The sequence below is a fragment of the Eumetopias jubatus genome, unplaced genomic scaffold (assembly GCF_037043125.1).
Source record: "Eumetopias jubatus isolate StellerSeaLion01/CBP00866 unplaced genomic scaffold, mEumJub1_p1.0 scaffold_10, whole genome shotgun sequence".
Classification (NCBI taxonomy): Eukaryota; Metazoa; Chordata; class Mammalia; order Carnivora; family Otariidae; genus Eumetopias; species Eumetopias jubatus.
Window position 1 is genome coordinate 39653760 of NW_028274816.1, and position 19158 is coordinate 39672917.

The 19158-nt window shown below is 49.9% G+C and overlaps 1 protein-coding gene and 1 pseudogene across 6 annotated transcripts in view; both read right to left on the bottom strand.

Annotated features, from left to right (window-relative positions):
- The window catches only part of ANKRD11 (ankyrin repeat domain 11), a 191886-nt gene that overhangs the window by 87129 nt on the left and 85599 nt on the right, over positions 1-19158 (bottom strand). The window lies entirely within an intron of this gene.
- On the bottom strand, positions 3969-4347 carry LOC114201012 (transcription and mRNA export factor ENY2 pseudogene; annotated as a pseudogene).

Below are 19158 nucleotides of genomic sequence, written 5' to 3' on the forward strand. Positions count from 1 at the left end.
AGCCAGAATGGAATGATTCGTCTGTGCCAAGGTGCCACAGAATGTGCATAGGCTATCCTCAGTCACTCACTCTCCAGCGGGACTGACCCATATAGTTAACACAGAACAATGACCCTGGAAAAGGCTCAGACAGCAGCATTCAGTTATGGACTCCCCACTGGACAGCTCCTAATGGGACGAACAGGGAAATGACAAGCTCCCTCCCAACTCAGACGAGTCCCTGTGGCTCTGCTGGTTGTCTCATCTTCAGGCAGCTGCCAAGAGTGACTAGTAGCCTCTTGCCACCCGGAAATACGTGCCTGTGACATAAGGCAAGAGAGACGCTGTGGTGCTGATTAAGGTCAGAGACAGGGTATGGGGACCAAGGTCATCTGGAATATAAACAGGGAGGAACCACAAAGGGAAACGATCATTTTGTGGTTAAAAGTTGCAAGAGAATAGAAATCTACCAGGAGTGACGTGATTTAAAGTTCCCAAGGAAATCCAAAAGCTTCCTCCCGGCTGTGACTAGCTCCTCGGGGCGGGGGGGAGACCAACAACCCCCCACGTACACATGGACGCCTCTGTGCAATGGGAAGTGACCCTGGAAGGTACACCAGGAACAAGCGGAGGCTGGCAGCCAGAGCCAAGCTGAGGCCCCACGGGTGTCAAGTGGACAATCAGATGGGCGAAAACCAAGAATCTGAGCCAGGTTATGATGGCACCAAATGGGCATATGTGCGGATCCCACCCCACCCCCACCTTCCTGTCCCCATGACAATGTCCATGAATTCCAGGCAGAGAGGTGAGCACATTTCACACCCACTGGCACCACACAGGAATTTCCCATGCTTTGTATCTGTCAACCTCAGCTCCCCTTGAAGGAGGCACTCCAGTGAAATCAACTGGCAATATGAAGAATCCAAATGGTTCCGACCCTGTCCTGAATCAGGGAAGGATATTCTCAGGCTCGTCTCAGACCCCACCCTCAAACCCTGAGGCCTGGAGCACTCAGGGAAGGGACTGACGCGACTGCTCCAGCCAAGCCCAGAGAGAGCCTGCTGCCAGCTGGACGGAGCTACCCATGCACAGCCTTCCGGAATTCTGGGACAGGTGGTGTTCAAGAAGGGACACAAGTCCAAGCACACCTCAGGGAGCCTGGCTGGCTCCGTCAGTTGAGAATCCCACTTTTGGGTTTGGCTCAGGTGACGATCTCAGGGTCTTGAGAGGTCGGGCTCTGCGCTCAGCATGGAGTCTCACTGAGATTCTCTCTCCCTCTGCCCTCCCGCCCCCCGCACTCTCTCTCTCTCTCTAAAATAAAATAAATAAAATCCTTAAAAAAAGAAGAAGAAGAAGTCGTCGTCCAAGCACACACCTTGTGAAGAAGGCTAAGGTGTCTGGGAACAGACCCGCCTTTTGTGCAGGCAGCCACTTGCACTGAACTGTTTCTGAGCCAGCAAGATTACAGTGTGAGTCGGTCACCTAGGTATCAAAATACAGCGAGATCCAGAACACAACACCTATCTCCGCACACCGATACAGAAAAAACAATGACAAAATCTCAGCTCCAGAGATCAGGGGCAGAACAGTGAGAAGGGTGCCTCTGACCAGATCAAATACGGGGGGCTGGCACAGATGTGGGTGACTTGGGGGGTCGGGGAGAAAAGATTCATTGTGGAAAGGGGCAGAGTAGGCCTTACCAGTTCTCATCACAAGAAAACAACGGTGACCCCGCCAGATGATGGATGTGGGATAAACCCACTGTGGGACCACTGCACGATACACACATAACCCTACCCCTACCCCTAACTGTATGCAGGGTTACGCGTAACTGTATCTCAACAAAACTAGGGGAAACATCATCCAAACTTTAAAACTGGAAAGGGAGAGGAGATGATGTTTTGCTGCCTCCTGCCGCAAGCAGATGGCCTCTGGCCTCACACTCACACTCTACAGAAATCACGTCTAATGGTCGGCAGCCAGAAGCACGGGAGGTCAGTGAGCTGTTCACGGCCTGTGTGGGCACGTGCGTGCATGGGAACACGTGAAGAGGTGACTTTTCACAGTAGAGTCTGTGTGAGAGAAGGGAGAGCTTCCAGAACATAGTGACGGTCAACAAGGGGACCTGAGACTGTCTTTCCCTAGGGTCTTTACAAAACAATAAAACACCCACCTGCTCACATCCTCAATTTGGCAGGGAAGGTGTTCAGCTTCCGGGAAGAATGTGCCCACAAGAGCCCTAGGTATGATAAAAATGCCCACCTCACAGCAAGTCAGACTGGAGGGTGACTGGTTCTGCTGGCCACCAGCAAGAAACGAATAAAATCAGAGAAGGCAAGGTCCAGGTGTCAAAGCAATTTACACTTCTGCCTTCAGAAATGCAATTTATGGGGCGCTGGGGCGGGGGGGGCCACAGTTGGTTGAGCGTCTGACTTTTGGTTTCAGCTCAGGTCGTGATTATCAGTCCTGAGATCACATCGGTTCCTCGTTCAGCGGGCACTCTGCTGGAGATTCTCTCTCTGCCTCTCCCCTGCCTCTGACACGCTCTTCCTCTCTCAAATTAACTGATAAAGCTTAAAAAAAAAAAAAAGGGGGGAAATGCAATTTATTGCTAACTATTAAACAAACAAAACATGTTTTATGGTATTTGTAAATTTATATTATCCTCATTATTCTCTAATCAGACCACTGAGTTATTTGAGAAAACACTGACTAAATGTTTTGCAGGCCACCTGACAAACAAAACCTTTCGATACTGTTCTGCTGTAACTTTTCTGAAAACAAATTTCAAGAGAAGGTTCCAATTCTCCATGGCTAAGAACAGATCTCCAGTGGTTTACAACCAGAGCACGTGAATGGACAGCTTGCTTACAGCCGAAGACAGAGAACGTTCTGATCTGCCCCATCTACCACGACCAAACAGATGGCCATCACGCTCTTGAGGACCTTGGCCTCTGGCTGCGAAGCGACCACCTACCCGACCAAGCTCCCCCCACCCAGAAAACTGGGGAAAGCCCATTCTGCAAGTCAACAACCACCACCACAGTTCCTCCCTCGCTGTGCAGAGAGGAGGCACAAGAAGAACCTGGAGAAGCCACATGTCCCCGTGGCTGGGCCAAGAGCTGCTCTTTGTGGCCTCCTCAGTCCCACTGAATGAGAAAGGAGAAGCCAAGGTCCTGTTCCCAGCAACAAATATGATCAAAGGACCATGTCTGCCTTCTTCACTCAAAGGTTTTCAAAGACTTCAGAAATATAAATTCATTTTAGTACAACCCATCAGCCATGGTCTTTGAAAGAAAACAACCCCACTCAGCACTATTCTTCATTTTTTGGTAACAGAAAGCCCGGTGCTGGTAGTGACAGGACCGTGTGGAGAACCTGCTGCTGGGTGACATGGGGACAAGGCGCCCCAAGGGGACCAAGAGGTTGGTGCCTCAGCCAGACCTGAATGTTAGGCTGCCACCGCCTACTTTCCAGGAGACCCTCTCTCAGTCCAATCACACGGGCTTGCGCAGGAAGGACCAATGCCCAGACACACCACAGGCAAACTGGGACAGTGAACTATCTCCAATACGGGTGCCACCTGGTCATTCTCATTACTGTCCATGCCATGAGCTACCCCAGGGTCACCAAACCTCTACAACAGACTGTGGAGGGTCCAACTTTAATATCTGAGCTAACCTCATTAGAGAAGAAGGAACTCTAAGCCCTCTCAATCGGCTTTAAAAAGTTAAGGACCACAATCTCAACAAAATCGTGGCAAGTAACTGGCTTTGTCCTATTTGCCAAAGCCAAAAGGGGTGTCAGGGTTTCCTTACTGCTCCTCAGATTTTCATGTTTTATTTTTTTTTCATTCATGAGATATTTATTAAAATAACACATTTAGGGGGAAAAAAATCAATATAATGTATACATCATTGCTGAAAACTGTATACCATCATACAAAGAAGGATTTTATTTTGGGAAAGTGATTCCTAATTTATGGCAAGTTTTACTTTCAGAAATAAAACCATAAAACAACACAATCTCATCCAATCTTAAAGGCTGGCATGCTGAGCAAGGAATGTTCTTATTCTTTGTAGGAGCTCCTTCTTTACACTGTCAGGTACCAGGGCTCTGCCTTTTGGTGTGATTTCAGCCACCAAGTCATCAACAGTAACATGTTCTAGTCCTTTTTCTTTAATTACCTCTTTACAGTGTGCCTTCAACTGGTCCTTCCAGTCACATTCAATTAATTTAGCTCTCAGCCAACTCTTTGAGGCGTTCTCTTTCTCCAGTTTCTATCAACTTTTGGTTAATCGCTGCTCTCATATGCACGTCTTTGTTCATCTTGCTAACCTACCACACTCTGCGGCAGCCCGGACCTAGACCCTCAGTAGCTCCAGATTTTCATGTTTTAAGTAAAGCCCTTACTGATTAAAAAATACTGGACTTCAGATGAACAATTTATCTACTTTTAATGTGGGCCAAAAAATAACAAACTCCACAGTGCAAAAATGAATTCTTGTGGAGAATCACATTTCCAGAAGTTAGGTGACGAAGAGTGACAAGGCCGTAACCTTTCTTCCTTCCCGCAGGACATCGAGGCTTTCAAAGGGGCAGAACAGGCAGTCCCAGGGAACCTGCCCATGCTCCTCCTTGCCGCCAACAGGGACATGACCGCTCACCAAGGTCCTGCTGCCCAGCAAGGCACCCTGTCCTCAGCTTTGACGGCTGAGAATGGAGAAGCCAGCACGCCCTGGGAGGCCTTCTCTTCCCTACAAGGATCGCTGCAGGAATGGGGCACTGGGAACGGGGGCACTGCTCACAAGTGCCAGGGAATAGTGTTTCTACAAGAAGCCTGCAGGACCCAAGTAATGACGGAGGTGCAAATCCTGACCTGGTGCAATCACCTCTCACCTTCTGGTAGGTGCAAAGAGCAGATAATTTTACAAGTTAACAAACATTGTTATTTAAGAAAATATGGCCTTGACAAGCACAAATTACATCAAGTCAAAACAAAAACCCGTCATTTTCAGACAAGGACTTCTTTTAAACAGCATGTTCATAAACTGGAAACCCGAGGACTGCGGCCCATCGCTGGCCACCTGCAGGCAAGCAGACGTCTAGTCCTGGTGGCATGCCCCAAGTGCACGCCCCCGGCAGCCAAGACACCCTGAATCATTCGCTAACACCCGAGGTCAAGAGGCAGGAAGGGCTTCAGGTGTCAACACAGAGTCTGCCGGGCCTCCCGGCACCGGCTGTGGTCAGAAGCCGAGGGCCCCCCACGCAGAAGGCCCTGTGAGGAGCCAGCGGATAGCACTGCAGCCAGGCGGGGACCCATGAGGCAGAAGAGCAGGGAGAGACCAACCATGCCGGCTGGCAAGGGTGAAAGCAGGCACAGTGCCGGGCAGGAAAGGCACACAAGATTTCTGGGCTATAACACCAAGTTAAAGAACAACACAGCCAGTCCAATGACTAATGCAGGCGGAATGTAAACACGGGGGAGGAAGGGTCAGGAGGCCGGCTTCTGGCAGAGCCACACTCGCTCCCTCCCGCCTGGAGAAGAGAAGGCGGGCAGGACTCCCGTGATGGGGGGAGGAGGGGCTCCTGCAATACACGCCACATACTTGTGAGTCTGAGGCACTTCTATTAAGACTGCACCCATCTAGTGAAACACTGTCGTAAACGTCCACTTGGGGGGGAGAAAGGATTGTACTCCTATTGGGTTCTTTTTTTTTTTTTTTTTTTTTTGGAAATAATTTCCACTGATAAAAAAAGTGCAGAGTTTCTGTACACCCTTCACTAGGCTTCCCCTAACATGAAAACCACACATCACCACAGTGAAATGATCCAACTCCAAAGACCCACAGACACCATGCTGTTAAAAAAGCACAGCCCTTACTCCAATTTGACCACCTGCTCCGGCCCAGGCCCCGGGCTATACTCAGGGTCATATTCCCCTTTTCCTTGTTACTTTTTAATGATATAAAATGAAACAATACTATTTAAAATGACATGAAACAGAGTGGAAGCAGTTTCTGCTTTGTATGCAGGTCTGTCAAACATGCACAGAATTTATTTAAAAAACAAAAAACCCTCAAGAGGATTAAAAAGTCAGAACGCTATGTGTGTGTCAATGGGAATATTTAGATCAGAGAAGACATAGTTTGAAGGAAATTATCCAGAGGCGTGCAGAAGTACCCTTGGGTCTTCAGAAAGCAGGAAACAACCCAGGAGCAGGCAGGGAAGCACACACAGATGAGAGGCAGGGCTGGGCTCCAAAGGCCAGAGTGCGGCACAGGCGCTGGTGGGGGGCAGGGCGAGCACTAACCCAAAACTGAGCGAGGCCCTGGCCTGCCTACAAATCCTAAAAGCAAGACCTGAAAGGAGCAAACTGTTTCCAAGAACCAACTGGATTCCAGAACAAAGCCCAGGAAGATTTACAGGAATACAAAACTATGCAGCACCCAACGAGGCAAAACTCAGCGTCTGGCATCCAGATACTCCCAGACATGGAAGCTGGAACAATCTGAGCAAAAAATCAATAGCATGGTACAAAATAAATATACATGAGTCCATACCGACATCAATAAATCACTGAAGAAACAAAGAAGTGGGCTGAAAACACAAACCTTCCCCACAAGGAGACGACCCCCTCCCCTTGCTTGTGTGCTAGGCTCCACAGCCTGCTCTGAAGGGCAGAGGACAAAAGCAGGGCTGTGACTACACCATGCAGGAACCTGGCAGTTGCCCCCATGACCAGGCGGCCGAGGCTAGCCCCCACAGGCCACAGGGACAGCACACACCCCAGACGGGATGTAAGGAGAAGACACACCCTCTCTGTGGTCATCTCTCCCCAAAACCAAAAACCCAGTCTACAAAGAAAACGTCACACAAACCCAAATAGAGGACATCGTACAGAACACTAGCTGGAGCTCCTGCAGACTCTCAAAGTCATGAGGACCAGGAAAGATGGAGAAGTTGTCCCCGAACAGAGGAGACCCAGGAGACAGGACGATCCAATGTGCTGGATGCGGTCCTGGGACAGAGAAGAGACATTAGGAGGAACAGAGGAAATCTAAATAAAGTCTGCACTTATGCTGAGAGCAATACACCGATGGTGGCTGCTGTTTTAAGGAAGGTACCATAGTAACATGAGATGTTAGCACTGAGAGGAAGCCGGAAGAGAGGTGTACAGGAACTCTCTATTATCTTTATAACTTTTCCGAAAATCTGAAAAGTTTTCCGAAATAAAAAGTATGTTGAAAAAAATACCCCCAGGCATGCAATTAAAATAGAGCACATAATAAGAAAACCCAGTCAAGCGAAACCAACCCAGAGTCGACACAGATGGCAAATTAGCAGATGCAGACATCAGTCAGTTAATACATGTGAACTAGAGACATGCTAGGTAGGAGCCTCTGGGGGTGAAGACTATGCCCGTGGGAGAGGAGACACACACCAGGTGGGACTGCCAGCAGCAGGGGCATTCAGAAGGGAAGACCGGGGACACTGAGCACAGACCAGAGGGATTGCACAGAAAGAGCAAGTTAGGGTCCGCAAGGGGTAAGCTGCAAGCACCTCAACAGCCGAGCACTGGCGGCCCTACAGGGGTGAGGGGCAGAAAGATATCTGAAGAAGTAAAGCACAAAAAGTTCAAATTCTGATGGAAAACCCGTAAACTCGGAGATCCAAGGTACTCAATGAACCCCAAGCAAAGAAACACGAAGAACACCAAACCCCGGGCCACCCCAGAGAGCAGCCAGAGCAGAACCAGCAAGCAGAGGAGAGGGACGGGACGGGATGGCAGCAGGCACTCATGGGGAACACGGTGAGCACAGGCCGGGCAGCATCTGTGAAGAACTGAAAGAAAAATATCCATCGTCCTCCAACTCAACACCCGCTGAAAATCTTCCAAAAACACAGGTGCCGCTCAGAGTCACACAAGTCTGTGAAGACGAGCACCAGCACCACGGCCCACTCCAGATGGGAGGGCCGCAAGTATGGGAACCGCCAGGTAAGGGTGGTCATGGGGTCCCTCCACTGGAGGGAGAGGGCTCTGGGTGCAGACAGGAACCTGCACCAGAAACAACAAGGACACAGCAAATACTTCAGACTTTCCTTCTGAAGACAGTCTACTGTTCTGACAAAAACAGCAGCAACCCGGTCCACCCAAGTAAAATGTACGACAGCAGCAGGTAGGCTGGGGGAGGAGACATGGAAGGACACCGTTCTAAGGTTCTCATGCTATAAAAGTGGTACCTGACAGTACACTGAAGCCCAATCACAGCAAAAATCATGCCAGGTGTAAACAAATCATCCAAAACACCCATTAAAAGGGAAAGACTGTCAGTTGGTTATGCTCCTTACCAATTTTCTTTCTGTCTGAAAATTTTCAAAATACAAGTTTTTTTTTAAAGTACACGGATGGTGGCGGGCACCCGGGTGGCTCAACTGGTGAAGTGTCTGCCTTCGGCTCAGGTCATGATCTCAGGGTCCTGGGATCGAGTCCCCCATCAGGCTCCTGGCTCAGTGTGGAGTCTGCTTCTCCCTTTCCCTCTCCCCGCTCCATGCTCACTCTGTCTCAAATAAATAACCAAAATCTTAAAAAAAAAAAAAAAATTGGAGAACAGGAATAGCAACCATGTACTTTTTTTTTTTTTTTAAGATTTTGTATTTATTTGAGAGAGAGAGAGAGAAGGAGAGCAGAGGGAGAATGAGAGGGAGAAGCAAGCTTCCCGAGGAGCAGGGAGCCCGATGTGGGACTTGATCCCAGAACCCTGGGATCAGGACCCAAACTAAAGGCAGCCACTCAACCAAATGAGCCACTCAGGTGCCCCCCCCTTTTTTTTTTAAATTCTTAAAATAAGAAGGAAAGGCATGTGAAAGTTGGCTTTAAAAGATGGGACTTCTTAAGTTCAGAAGAAAAGTAGCAAATATAGCCAAAGTGCCCTTCTTCAGAGGCCCTCACTCATTGAAACAACACAAATCGAGAAATTTTGAATCACCCTTAGATGTCTTTGCTGGACAGTGCTATGCCAACTTCCCTCATGAATGTCAGGCTGAAAGACAAAGTGTAGTTAGCCCAGGACCCGACCAAGTCCACCAGAGGTCAAAAGCATTGGGACTCTCAACATGAATGGAGCTAGAGGGTATTACACTAAGTGAAATAAGTCGGTTAGAGAAAGACAAACACCATATGATCTCACTCAAAGGTGGAATTTAAGAAAACAAAGGGGGTAAAAAAGAGAGAGGCAAACCAAGAAACAGACTCTCAACTATAGAGAACACCCTGATGGTCACCAGAGGGGAGGTGGGGGGGGGTGTGAGAAACAGGTGAGGGGGATGAAGGAGAGCACCTGTCGTAATGAGCACTGAATAATGTATACAGCTGAATCACTATATTCTATACCTGAAACTAATATAACACTGTACATGACTGTATTGGAATTAAAATTAAATAAATAGGGAAAATCTGTCTATTTAAAAAAAAACCAGAAGATTGTCAATTGGATTTTAATTTATTTTAGAAAAAGAGAGGGGGGAGGGGCAGAGGGAGAGGAAGAGAAGCAGACTCCCCGCTAAGTGCAGAGCCCAACATGGGACTCAACCCCATGACCCTGAGATTACAACCTGAGCCAAAACCGAGAGTCCGATGCTTAACCAACTGAGCCACCCAGGAGCCCCAGCTGGATTTCTTTAAAAGGCAATACCCAACTCCTATAAGGCTGCCTACAAGAAACCCTCTTTAAATATAAAGACAAATAGTTTAAACTTAAATAGATGGGAAAGGATGCATGCTAATACTAGTCAAAAGAGAGAGCAGCTGTTTTAATATCAAACTGGACTGCAGAGCCAAGACCATCATCAGAGATAAGGTCATTTCATAATGATGAAGAGGCAGATTCATCAAGGGGATGTAACAGCCTCTAATAACAGCTTCAAAATAAACAAAGTAAAAACCGATAGAACTCCATGGAGAAATACACAAAACCACAATCATCAGAGATTTCAAGACCCTTCTCTGAATAACTGATAGGACAAATACACAGAAAATCAGTAAGGAACATGATTGCCCACCTCTAAAGGATAGTAATAAGACTCATTACCTGGATGGTGGGGTTTAAACTGAATTCCCACCCCCCCCTTTTTGCATGTTTTATTGCATTTTATACAACAACAGGTGGAAAAGGGAAAAAAGAACGTTTGTTTCTTTTCTGAGAACTTCAGGATGGGCCTCTTGGTCTGTTTTCTAAACAAAAGCAGTGAGGCCCAAGCTGAGGTTCTCAGGGCAAAGCACAGTCCCTCATTCAGGAACATTCACTGAGTATCTGCCTTGCAGGCTACCCTGACTGGACCGTAGAACCTTGCTGCATCTAAGTCCTAGAGGACAGGCTATCAGAGGTGACCCAACACCACCCACAAGCTCATCAACAGCCTCATGCCCGGGGCCTGCACTGCTTAATGCCAAACTCCTGGACCAGAACACTTCCCCCCGAAGGCTGCTTTTTTCTGAACACTAAGTCTGCGGGGGAGGAGGGGGATCCACTGGAAACAGCTTTGTGTGTTTTTTTAAAGATTTATTTACTTGACACAGAGAGAGATAGCGAGAACAGGAACACAAGCAGGGGGAGTGGGAGAGGGAGAAGCAGGCTCTCCGCGGAGCAGGGAGCCCGATGAGGGGCTCGAATCCAGGACCCTGGGATCATGACCTGAGCCGAAGGCAGACGCTTAACGACTGAGCCACCCAGGCGCCCCAAGCCACCCAGGCGCCCCCATCTTTTAATTTCTTTAAAAATCAAATCTGCCTGGGGCACCTGGGTGGCTCAGTCGTTAAGTGTCTGCCTTCGGCTCAGGTCATGATCCCAGGGTCCTGGGATCGAGCCCCGCATCGGGCTCCCTGCTCCGCGGGAAGCCTGCTTCTCCCTCTGCCTGCTGCTCCCCCTGCTTGTGTTCCCTCTCTCGCTGTGTCTCTGTCAAATAAATAAATAAAATCTTTATAAAAAAAATAAATACAAATCTTTTTAAAAGGGGGGGTGTTGCTGGGGTCCCCAGATGGCTGAGTCAGTAAGCATCTGACTCCTCTGCCTTCGGCTCAGGTCATGATCTCGGGGTGGTAAGACTGAGTGCCGCCATCCGGCTCCACGCTCAGCACAGAAGCTGCTTGGTTTTGTCTCTCCCTCCTTCCTTCCCCGCTGAGCTTGCGTGTACGCGATCTCACTCTCTCTCTCAAATAAAAAATAAATCTTAAAAAACAAAACCAAAAACCCACAAACAAACCAGGAGGTTGCTGAGGTGCTGAAAAAGGTCCAGGGTCCTCATTCCCAATTAAAGCAAATCCGCTCCAGCCTTGTGTCAAAGTCCGTCTAGTAGTCTCATCACAGCCAATTCAGAGACAGTGATTTCTAGGAGGCGGCTATAAGCTGACTCTATGGAACTTCATAACTTTAAGAAGTCCTCCTAACTAGCAAATATGTAATGATACATTTTAAGTCACTGCAATCCACATCATCTTTAAAGAGCCACAAGATTTGGAAAAACAAAGACAAATTTTTAAATCCAGTAACCAGGCTAACTGAAAGGTAAGATTAAATAAAGTGAGCAGAGAGTAAGCAACATGACTTAAATAATGTGTGAGAATCCATGTACGACAGGAGGTGCAGGGCTGGTTCTGAGCCAGGAAGAGCGATGCGAGGAGTGTGCATGAGCCCCAGCCTGCCACCGCAGAGCTCACCTGTAACTCTGGTTTGCAACAGAAGACCGAGTCAGAGGAAGGGAAAACACAGCTGAGGATGCATGCTGAACCCACGTGCACGCACCCAAGGACAGATACACGATCTCACTTTGAGGGGGCAGAGCTTTACATTTCCACGAGCACTTCGGGAAAGGTTCACTGCCCGGGGTCCACTGAATCAGGAGCCCCCTGAAAATGCACACTACTGTGTGTACTGTGGGGAAATACCAGACACGATCAGATTCTCCTAAGGCTGTGAAATTTCTAGTTGTGGATAAACACTTAGGGTGACTTGGTTTGTTCAGCTACATTTTTTCACACAGACTGAACAGCTTCATACAGCTGTTTTCAAAATGGGGTCCAAACCCTTGGAGATCCCTGCAACCCTTTCAAAATTTTTCCCATTATAACACTGCCTTTTTAGCTGGGGTAGTATCTGCACTGATGATGCAAAGGTGATGGTCTAAATTTGCTTAAGAGCCTCCATGATAAAGCAGTAATTATTAATTTCATTAAATCCCAAGTCTCCGGGCTTGTCTTTTTCATAGCCTATATGACAAACTGAGAAGTGTGCATGAAGCATCTCTTCTGTACACCAAACAGCTGTCTCGAGTACAAGCACTGTTCCAGGGGACATCACTTTTATGGGAAACAGTGACTGATACACAAACTCTTGTTATTCTGGCGTGGGATCTTGCAGATCATTTCTGGAAAATAACAAAAGAAGACTGCCATTATAAGGGAAACACCTAAACCCCAATTTATTGCCAATGCAAAGTTTCCTGTATCGGTCAAATATTAGAATTTTGGCAAACTCCCCACCATGAACAGATAGCTTCTGTGAGCTTTAAGGCTCCCCTGATGAGAGGTGTGGCTGCAGAAACACCTAGCAAGATGCAGGAAGTCAGCATGTGGATGATCTAAATAACTTGGCAAACCAAAGCTCACCAAGTCACCAATGCACCATGCTGCAAAACCAAACACCAGTGAAAGACCAGGGGCCTGAATGTGGCAGCTGAGGAGCAGCCCTCCTGCCCCACAGGGGCTCTGCGCTGCCACTGACCGTCACCCTTTGTGCAGTCTGGGTGTCATATAAAGAAAATCTCCAAAATTAAGTCAAAAACTATTGAAGTACTCTTCCCTATTCCAACTACACATTTTGTTTACTCTAACCAAAGCAATATGACCAACCCCACGTGCTGGACCTTTCTGCAGTCCTTGCTCCTTCTACAGAAACAGGAAATGTAGTCCCCTCTGAGTGAGGTATGTGAAGACCAGCAGAGCATCCCCTGTTGGCTATGGGTCAGGGACACAACAGGCCCATTTGCCTCTGGCTGCGGCATGTTCTTTTTGTGTGGCAAGAATAAAATCCTATTTTAAATTTTACAGTGTCCTTTTGTAAACCCCAACCCAGTATCGCCCTCTGAATGTCAAGATGAAAGGATTATATAGATTTGAGAGATTGCAAAAGAAAAATACACCCCAGGGGCGCCTGGGTGGCTCAGTCCGTTAAGCGTCTGCCTTCAGCTCAGGTCATGATCTCAGGGTCCTGGAATCGAGCCCCACACGGCGCGGGGGCCTGCTTCTCCCTCTCCTTTAAAAAAAAAAAAGAAAAGAAAAAGGAAAGAAGGGAGGGAGGGAGGGAGGGAGGATGGATCCAGAATCATGTAATGCAGGTGTCCTATAATTTACAGATGAGGAAATGAAGGTCTCCATGCCCGGGGGGGAGGGGGGGCCTGCAGCATCTGGTGAACTGAATGGTTCCAAGTCACCCCAAGCACCCGCGGTCCCTCTTCCTGGGACGCACACTCTGCCAGGTAGGATTTGGCATCAGAGGGCCTGAGCAGCAATCCTGTCGCTAAATCAACAGAGCTGACACCCAAAAATGATCAGAAAGGACCACAGGACACTCTGTGTTGAGCAAATGAGTAAAATTAAACTGTTTTTGGAGAACTTGGTGACAACTTGAAATAGCTGAAGACCCCCAGTGAACTCTTAAGTGTTCTAAACCCAGGTGAAGAATCACGAGTCTAGTCTCTGAAAGAAAAGCTAAGTGGCGTGAGCTCAGACACACTGGCTGGACACACTCAAGTGCGCTTTCCAAGGGGTCTGGGCAAGGGCCTCGCATGTCTCTGGACCAGGAGGTGTCCCCTCAGAGGCCCCAGAGAGACTACAGCCTGGGGCTGTCCTTCTCCCTGGGCGGGTTTCAGCGTCACAGGGACAGTTTTCTGAGGTGGATGCCTCTTAAAACCGCTGGGCAGACGCCTGAGGAATGTGGAGGCAGGAGAGAGCTTGTCCCCTGCTCACCCCAAATCCCATCCCTGCCCCAGTCTCTGTCCACCCCCAAGACCCCAGAAACAACCCAAAGTTGCTTTTAGTTTGTTTTAAATTTACACCACTTTGGAGCAAACAGATTTGGCAAACTGTGAAGGCCCCAAGCACTAGCACAGGAAGGTGACTCGGGCTCTCTGCACACGGGGACACTTTGGCGCGCGCGCGGGGGAGGCGGGCAGGCTGGAGGCACAAAGCAGAGACGCCACGTCCTCCCATGCTCCTGACCCGCGGTGTAAAGCACAGCAGCATCTCCAGGACCTCCCCGAGCTGAGTGTCTCAGCCGGGGCACTGCCTGGGCCACGCAGACACGGCAGCGAGTAACCTCAGCGGCACGTCTACATTAGCACATGCAGCAATACTATGAGCTACACAATGTGAAATGTTCTTCCACGTTTCAGGTGGAACACTTCCCAAAAAGCCCTGCTGATAGGAAGACTCCACACCCCCACGCCTGATCCGCTCACGCCCTCCTGCTTTAGGAGCACTGTGAAAACACCCACTGCCTGCCAGCTCAGACCAGCCACAGAGACGCTCTCCAGCATCACCGTGTGGCCCTATCACTCTCTGGTCTCAGGCTGACCCCACAAGAATGCAGAGCCGGTCTGTCCCTACCAAGTCTAAGACCACGTCGACCACGGCCTCGTTTCCTGGAAGGTCTGTGCTGTATGGGGGAGACACCTCAGGAAACGCCAAAACCCCGCTGTTTTACACCACACTGGGGCTGAATGTAACAAATGTTTGCCCAGGATTTAGCAGCTGATGGTGGCTTAAAAAGTACTTCCCCATCAAAATGATGTGGTTTGTTCAAACTATCTTCTGTCCTTGTTAAAAGATGAATTCATCTCATTCTTTTCTTGATGATTTCAAATTGTAAAAGTTGTCCAGCTATCGTCTAATAAAATTTTGTAGCTTAAAGAAAAAACACCACCACTACTTCCCCAAACAATTGTCAAGTGCCCGCACACAGACACCTCCAGTCTCCAGGGAGGGCACGCCGCGGGGCCCAGCTGTGTGATGGCACTGTGCTGCAGACTCACCCCCCCCCCCCACAGGATCCAAAGCGAGGAGCAGCTCTGGGAGTCAGCTGGGCAAGCGGCCAGCCTGGCCTCACTGAGGGCTAGCGGGACCCGCGGGGAACAGGCTCACCTGAGAAAAGGAGCCCTCTGGCAAGGCAGCGGTCAGCACACTCCTGTGGGCAGGTGGCGCTCCAGCCAACTTGGAGGCAAATGCCTCTACGAACACCCACACCTGAGATACCTGTAGGCCTGCAGAAGATGGACTACAGGAAGGGGGCCCAAGGCAGGACGACGCTGCCCGCCCTGCACAACCCCAAGTGCAGGGACCTGCTATAATTCCTGTGGAGGACAAAGAGCCACAGCACCTCACCCCACCCCACTAGGACCCCTTAAGCACACGGCATTAAGGGGTCTGAGGCAAAGAGGAGGCCACACTCAGTCCTGAGGCAGATGCAGCTCTGCTCAGGAGAGGACACAGCTGTGGTCGCTGTCCTGAACCCCGAGCGGGAGATGCTCTGAGCGTCACCTGCTCCAGGAGCACAGAGGCTGAGGCTGTGCTCCCCTCCCCCAACCCCACAGGGCTGCTCAGAGAGCCCACGGCGCCACGGGTCTCAAGAGAGATCCGGTTTTCAACTTGTTCGCGCCATGTAAATCTACTGCTGAGCTCTGGTCGGCATTCTTTTCTCTATTGTGGGCACCGTGAGCTCATCAGCAAGCAGGAGAGGACTAAGCTCAGACCACCAGAAACGCGGCATGTTGTTTTAAATAAAACTGAAATCAGACTTCTGAAAAGAAGCATCTAATGGTTTCTTCTCCCCACAAGGCACCTGGGTCATGGTCAAGAGCAGGCCCAAGGCCACGACCGCAGGCTCCCCTGCACACCACCCACCTGACAGCCAGGTGACACCTGGGCAAAGCAGGAGGGAAGACATAGCAAAACATCTCTCCTTCAGTGTTTCCTCACAGTACTCTCTTTTCTTTAAGATCTCTTTCTCTTTCAAGATTTTAAGGGGCGCCTGGGTGGTGCCATCAGTTATGCGTCCAACTCTTGATTTCGGCTCAGGTCCTGATCTCAGGATCGTAAGACTGAGTTGCACACGTTGGGCTCCTCGTTCAGTGTGGAGTCTGCTTGACACTCTCTCCCTCGCCCTCTGCCCCTCCCCCCCGCTAGCACCTGCATGTGCACAGTCTCAAATAAAATCTTTTTTAAAGAATCACACTAGGGCGCCTGGGTGGCTCAGATGGTTAAGAGTCTGCTTTCAGCTCAGGTCATGATCCCAGGGTCCTGGGATCGAGTCCTGCGTCGGGCTCCCTGCTCCTTGGGAGCCTGCTTCTCCCTCTGCCTCTTTCTCTCTCTGTCTTTCATGAATAAGTAAATAAAATCTTAATAAAATAAATAAAGAATCACACTATTCACTGTAATAAATTATTAAAAAAAAAAAGATTTTAAGTAATCTCTACACCTGACAAGGGGCTCCAACTCACAACCCCAAGATCATGAGTTGCGTGTTCTACCAACTGAGGCAGCCAGGCACCCAGTCCCCAAGATTATTTCTAAATGAACCTCAGGGCAGCTTTTCCCCCAGAATCTGTGCCCTCAAGTAATTTTCACTAGCTTATAACAGATGCCCTACTTGGGTAATAACGAGGAGAAAAAAATACTCTATAGTGCACATTTGCAAAACAGCTACTGACAGAGCCTACCTCAAGCAGTGACTTGCCCAGCATGCTTCCTGAGGACAGATGTGATTACGTTTAAGGCAAGGTGTGTCCTTTTGGTTCCTTATCAGGAAACATGATACTGGAATTCCAAAGTGTCCTGAGAACCCTCCCGGACACCCCAGGCCCTCAGGGCTCAGAGTCCCCCCATGTCCCTCCAGCTCTCCCCTACATACTAGATGCATTACAGTGAATCTCAACTGGCCTCCAGCAAACCTTCAACCAGAAAATCACCGAGGTCCTAAATCCAGGTATGCACTTTGTCTTCTGTTTCTTAATTATAAACACACAGCAAGGGGTTAGTGCTGTGAGTTGGAGGCCCTTCAAGACCCAGTCACTCTGGACGAGAGCACATGCAGGATGGCCTCCAGGCAAACACATTTTACACCCACACTGTGGCCAGAGCACAGACCTGTCCCCAGGCCTCACACAAAGGCAGGGACCACGTCCCCAGCACTCCCCAAGGTGGGGAGAAGGAACCCAGTTACAAACCATCCAAACCACCCGAAGAACTTACGAGCAGTCCTGGAGGAGAAAAAGAAGGGCGTGAGGGGTGAAGACACCAACATGAGCCATGGAAAAAGGACAGCTGTGGTGAGAGAGACAGACGCACGCCTGGTGCCCAGGGCCTCGGGAGACAGGACGAGGAGCGCTCAGGGCAGGGGAGCAGACATGGAGCTGGCCAGAGGCAGCACATGCCCACATCAAACGATCAGGAGAAAGACGCCCCTCAAGAAGAGAGGCCCGAGTGTCGCCCCTGAGCTCACCAAGCACAACCAACGACATCGAACAAAGCCGTGCCCCCTCCCCAGGCTGTGCCCTGCTCAAGTGTGCCACTGCCCAGAGGAAGACGCTCCCAAGAGCAGCAGCACAGACAGCAGTGGAGAGCACGAGGAGGAGAGGGCACGTGACATGAGGGTGACAGACAGGCCAGGCGACCACGACGGCAGCCCAGAAACACCGAAGGGAAGGGAGCGCAGAGTGGATGGGGAGGATGGGCAGGGCCAAAGCTCAGTAAGCCCAGCAGGACCGGCCACTGCAACGTGCCGCTCCCTGCCCCAACCCCACCTCATCAGTGCCAGGACCACCGACAGCACAGGCAGAGCAAAGAAATTAACTCCTTTGTTCATACGATAAAACTCCAGCTTCTGTTTAACTTTAAAAAAAAAAAAAAAGGCCAGACGGATCAACCACTAGGTCAGGAGCAGGACCTCACTCCCAGTGTGTGGGGAAATCACAGGTGTCCTTCCACAGCTACAGACACAACATGGTGGTGCTGCTCCCCCTGAAGTCCACCCCGGACACCCGCAGCAAGGAGCCACGGCCACAGCTGGCACGCCTGTGAGGCCACGGTTCTGTTTCAAAAGCACCGGGTGCACACAGAGAGCCAGCAAACCACGTGTGCCTGAGTTACCAGCCAGGAACCCTCAATCTGGCATCAAGTGGCACAGGCCTGCACGGACGTCCCCCACAGCAGCAGGCTCCCGGGACGAGGCTACGGCCCTCAGGACACCACTGCGTTATGTCAATGAAACAAGCCACTGCCAACAGCCAGCCAGACCGCCACAAAAACAGAGGCAAGGGGGAAAGTGTGCGAAGTGCCAACCATACTGGTAAGGGGCCTGACTAGGCAGAGAAGGCCAGGTCCAGCAGCGAGTTCCCCGGACAACAGAAAAGGAGAAGGATGACAAGCAGAAGGCCTTTAGAGATGGGCCTCACCCTGGACAGAGGTTTTGCTGATTCTTTCCCCGAGCCTCTCTCTAGCCCTGGCCCATTTTAAGCACATCACATCTGCCCAGGAGCAAAGCCTTGGGGGCAACAGGTGCTGGGGGAAGACCTCACTCCTCTGTTAAAGAGGAGCAGATGTGCCTGGGGCACGATCGTAGGATAAATCTAAGAGAGGGCCCCAGGGAATGCCAGCCGCTACAGCAAACCCGCACAGCCTCCTCCCCTCGCTGGGCTTCCCACCACCCTGCCCCTTCCCACCAGCCTCCTTCCATCCTCCCTGAAGTCAAGTGCTAACATGACTATCTCTCGTACTTATGTGAGGACCCTGAGACTCCAATACTCACACTGCCACCGATCAGCTAGGGAGCCTTGAAAACTCTATTACCTGAGGCCCTCCTCAAAGGGGACCTAGAATCATAAGACTAGAAATGTGGAAAATGCTACCTATTTTCTTGGGTTTTGTAGGGGGGGAAGACAACGTAACATGAAGGTATGTGCCCCTCATAGGCCTCAAGAGTTCCCAGAAGATGCAAATCAGCAGGCATTCTTCAGTGTGGTTTTTCCTACGCGTAGTGGACACAGAAGCCCCAACCGGCCTCTGGTGAGGTAGTTCCAAGGAAAGACTCTGAGCAGAAACCCAGAACAGCAGTCCCAAGTGAAGAATGC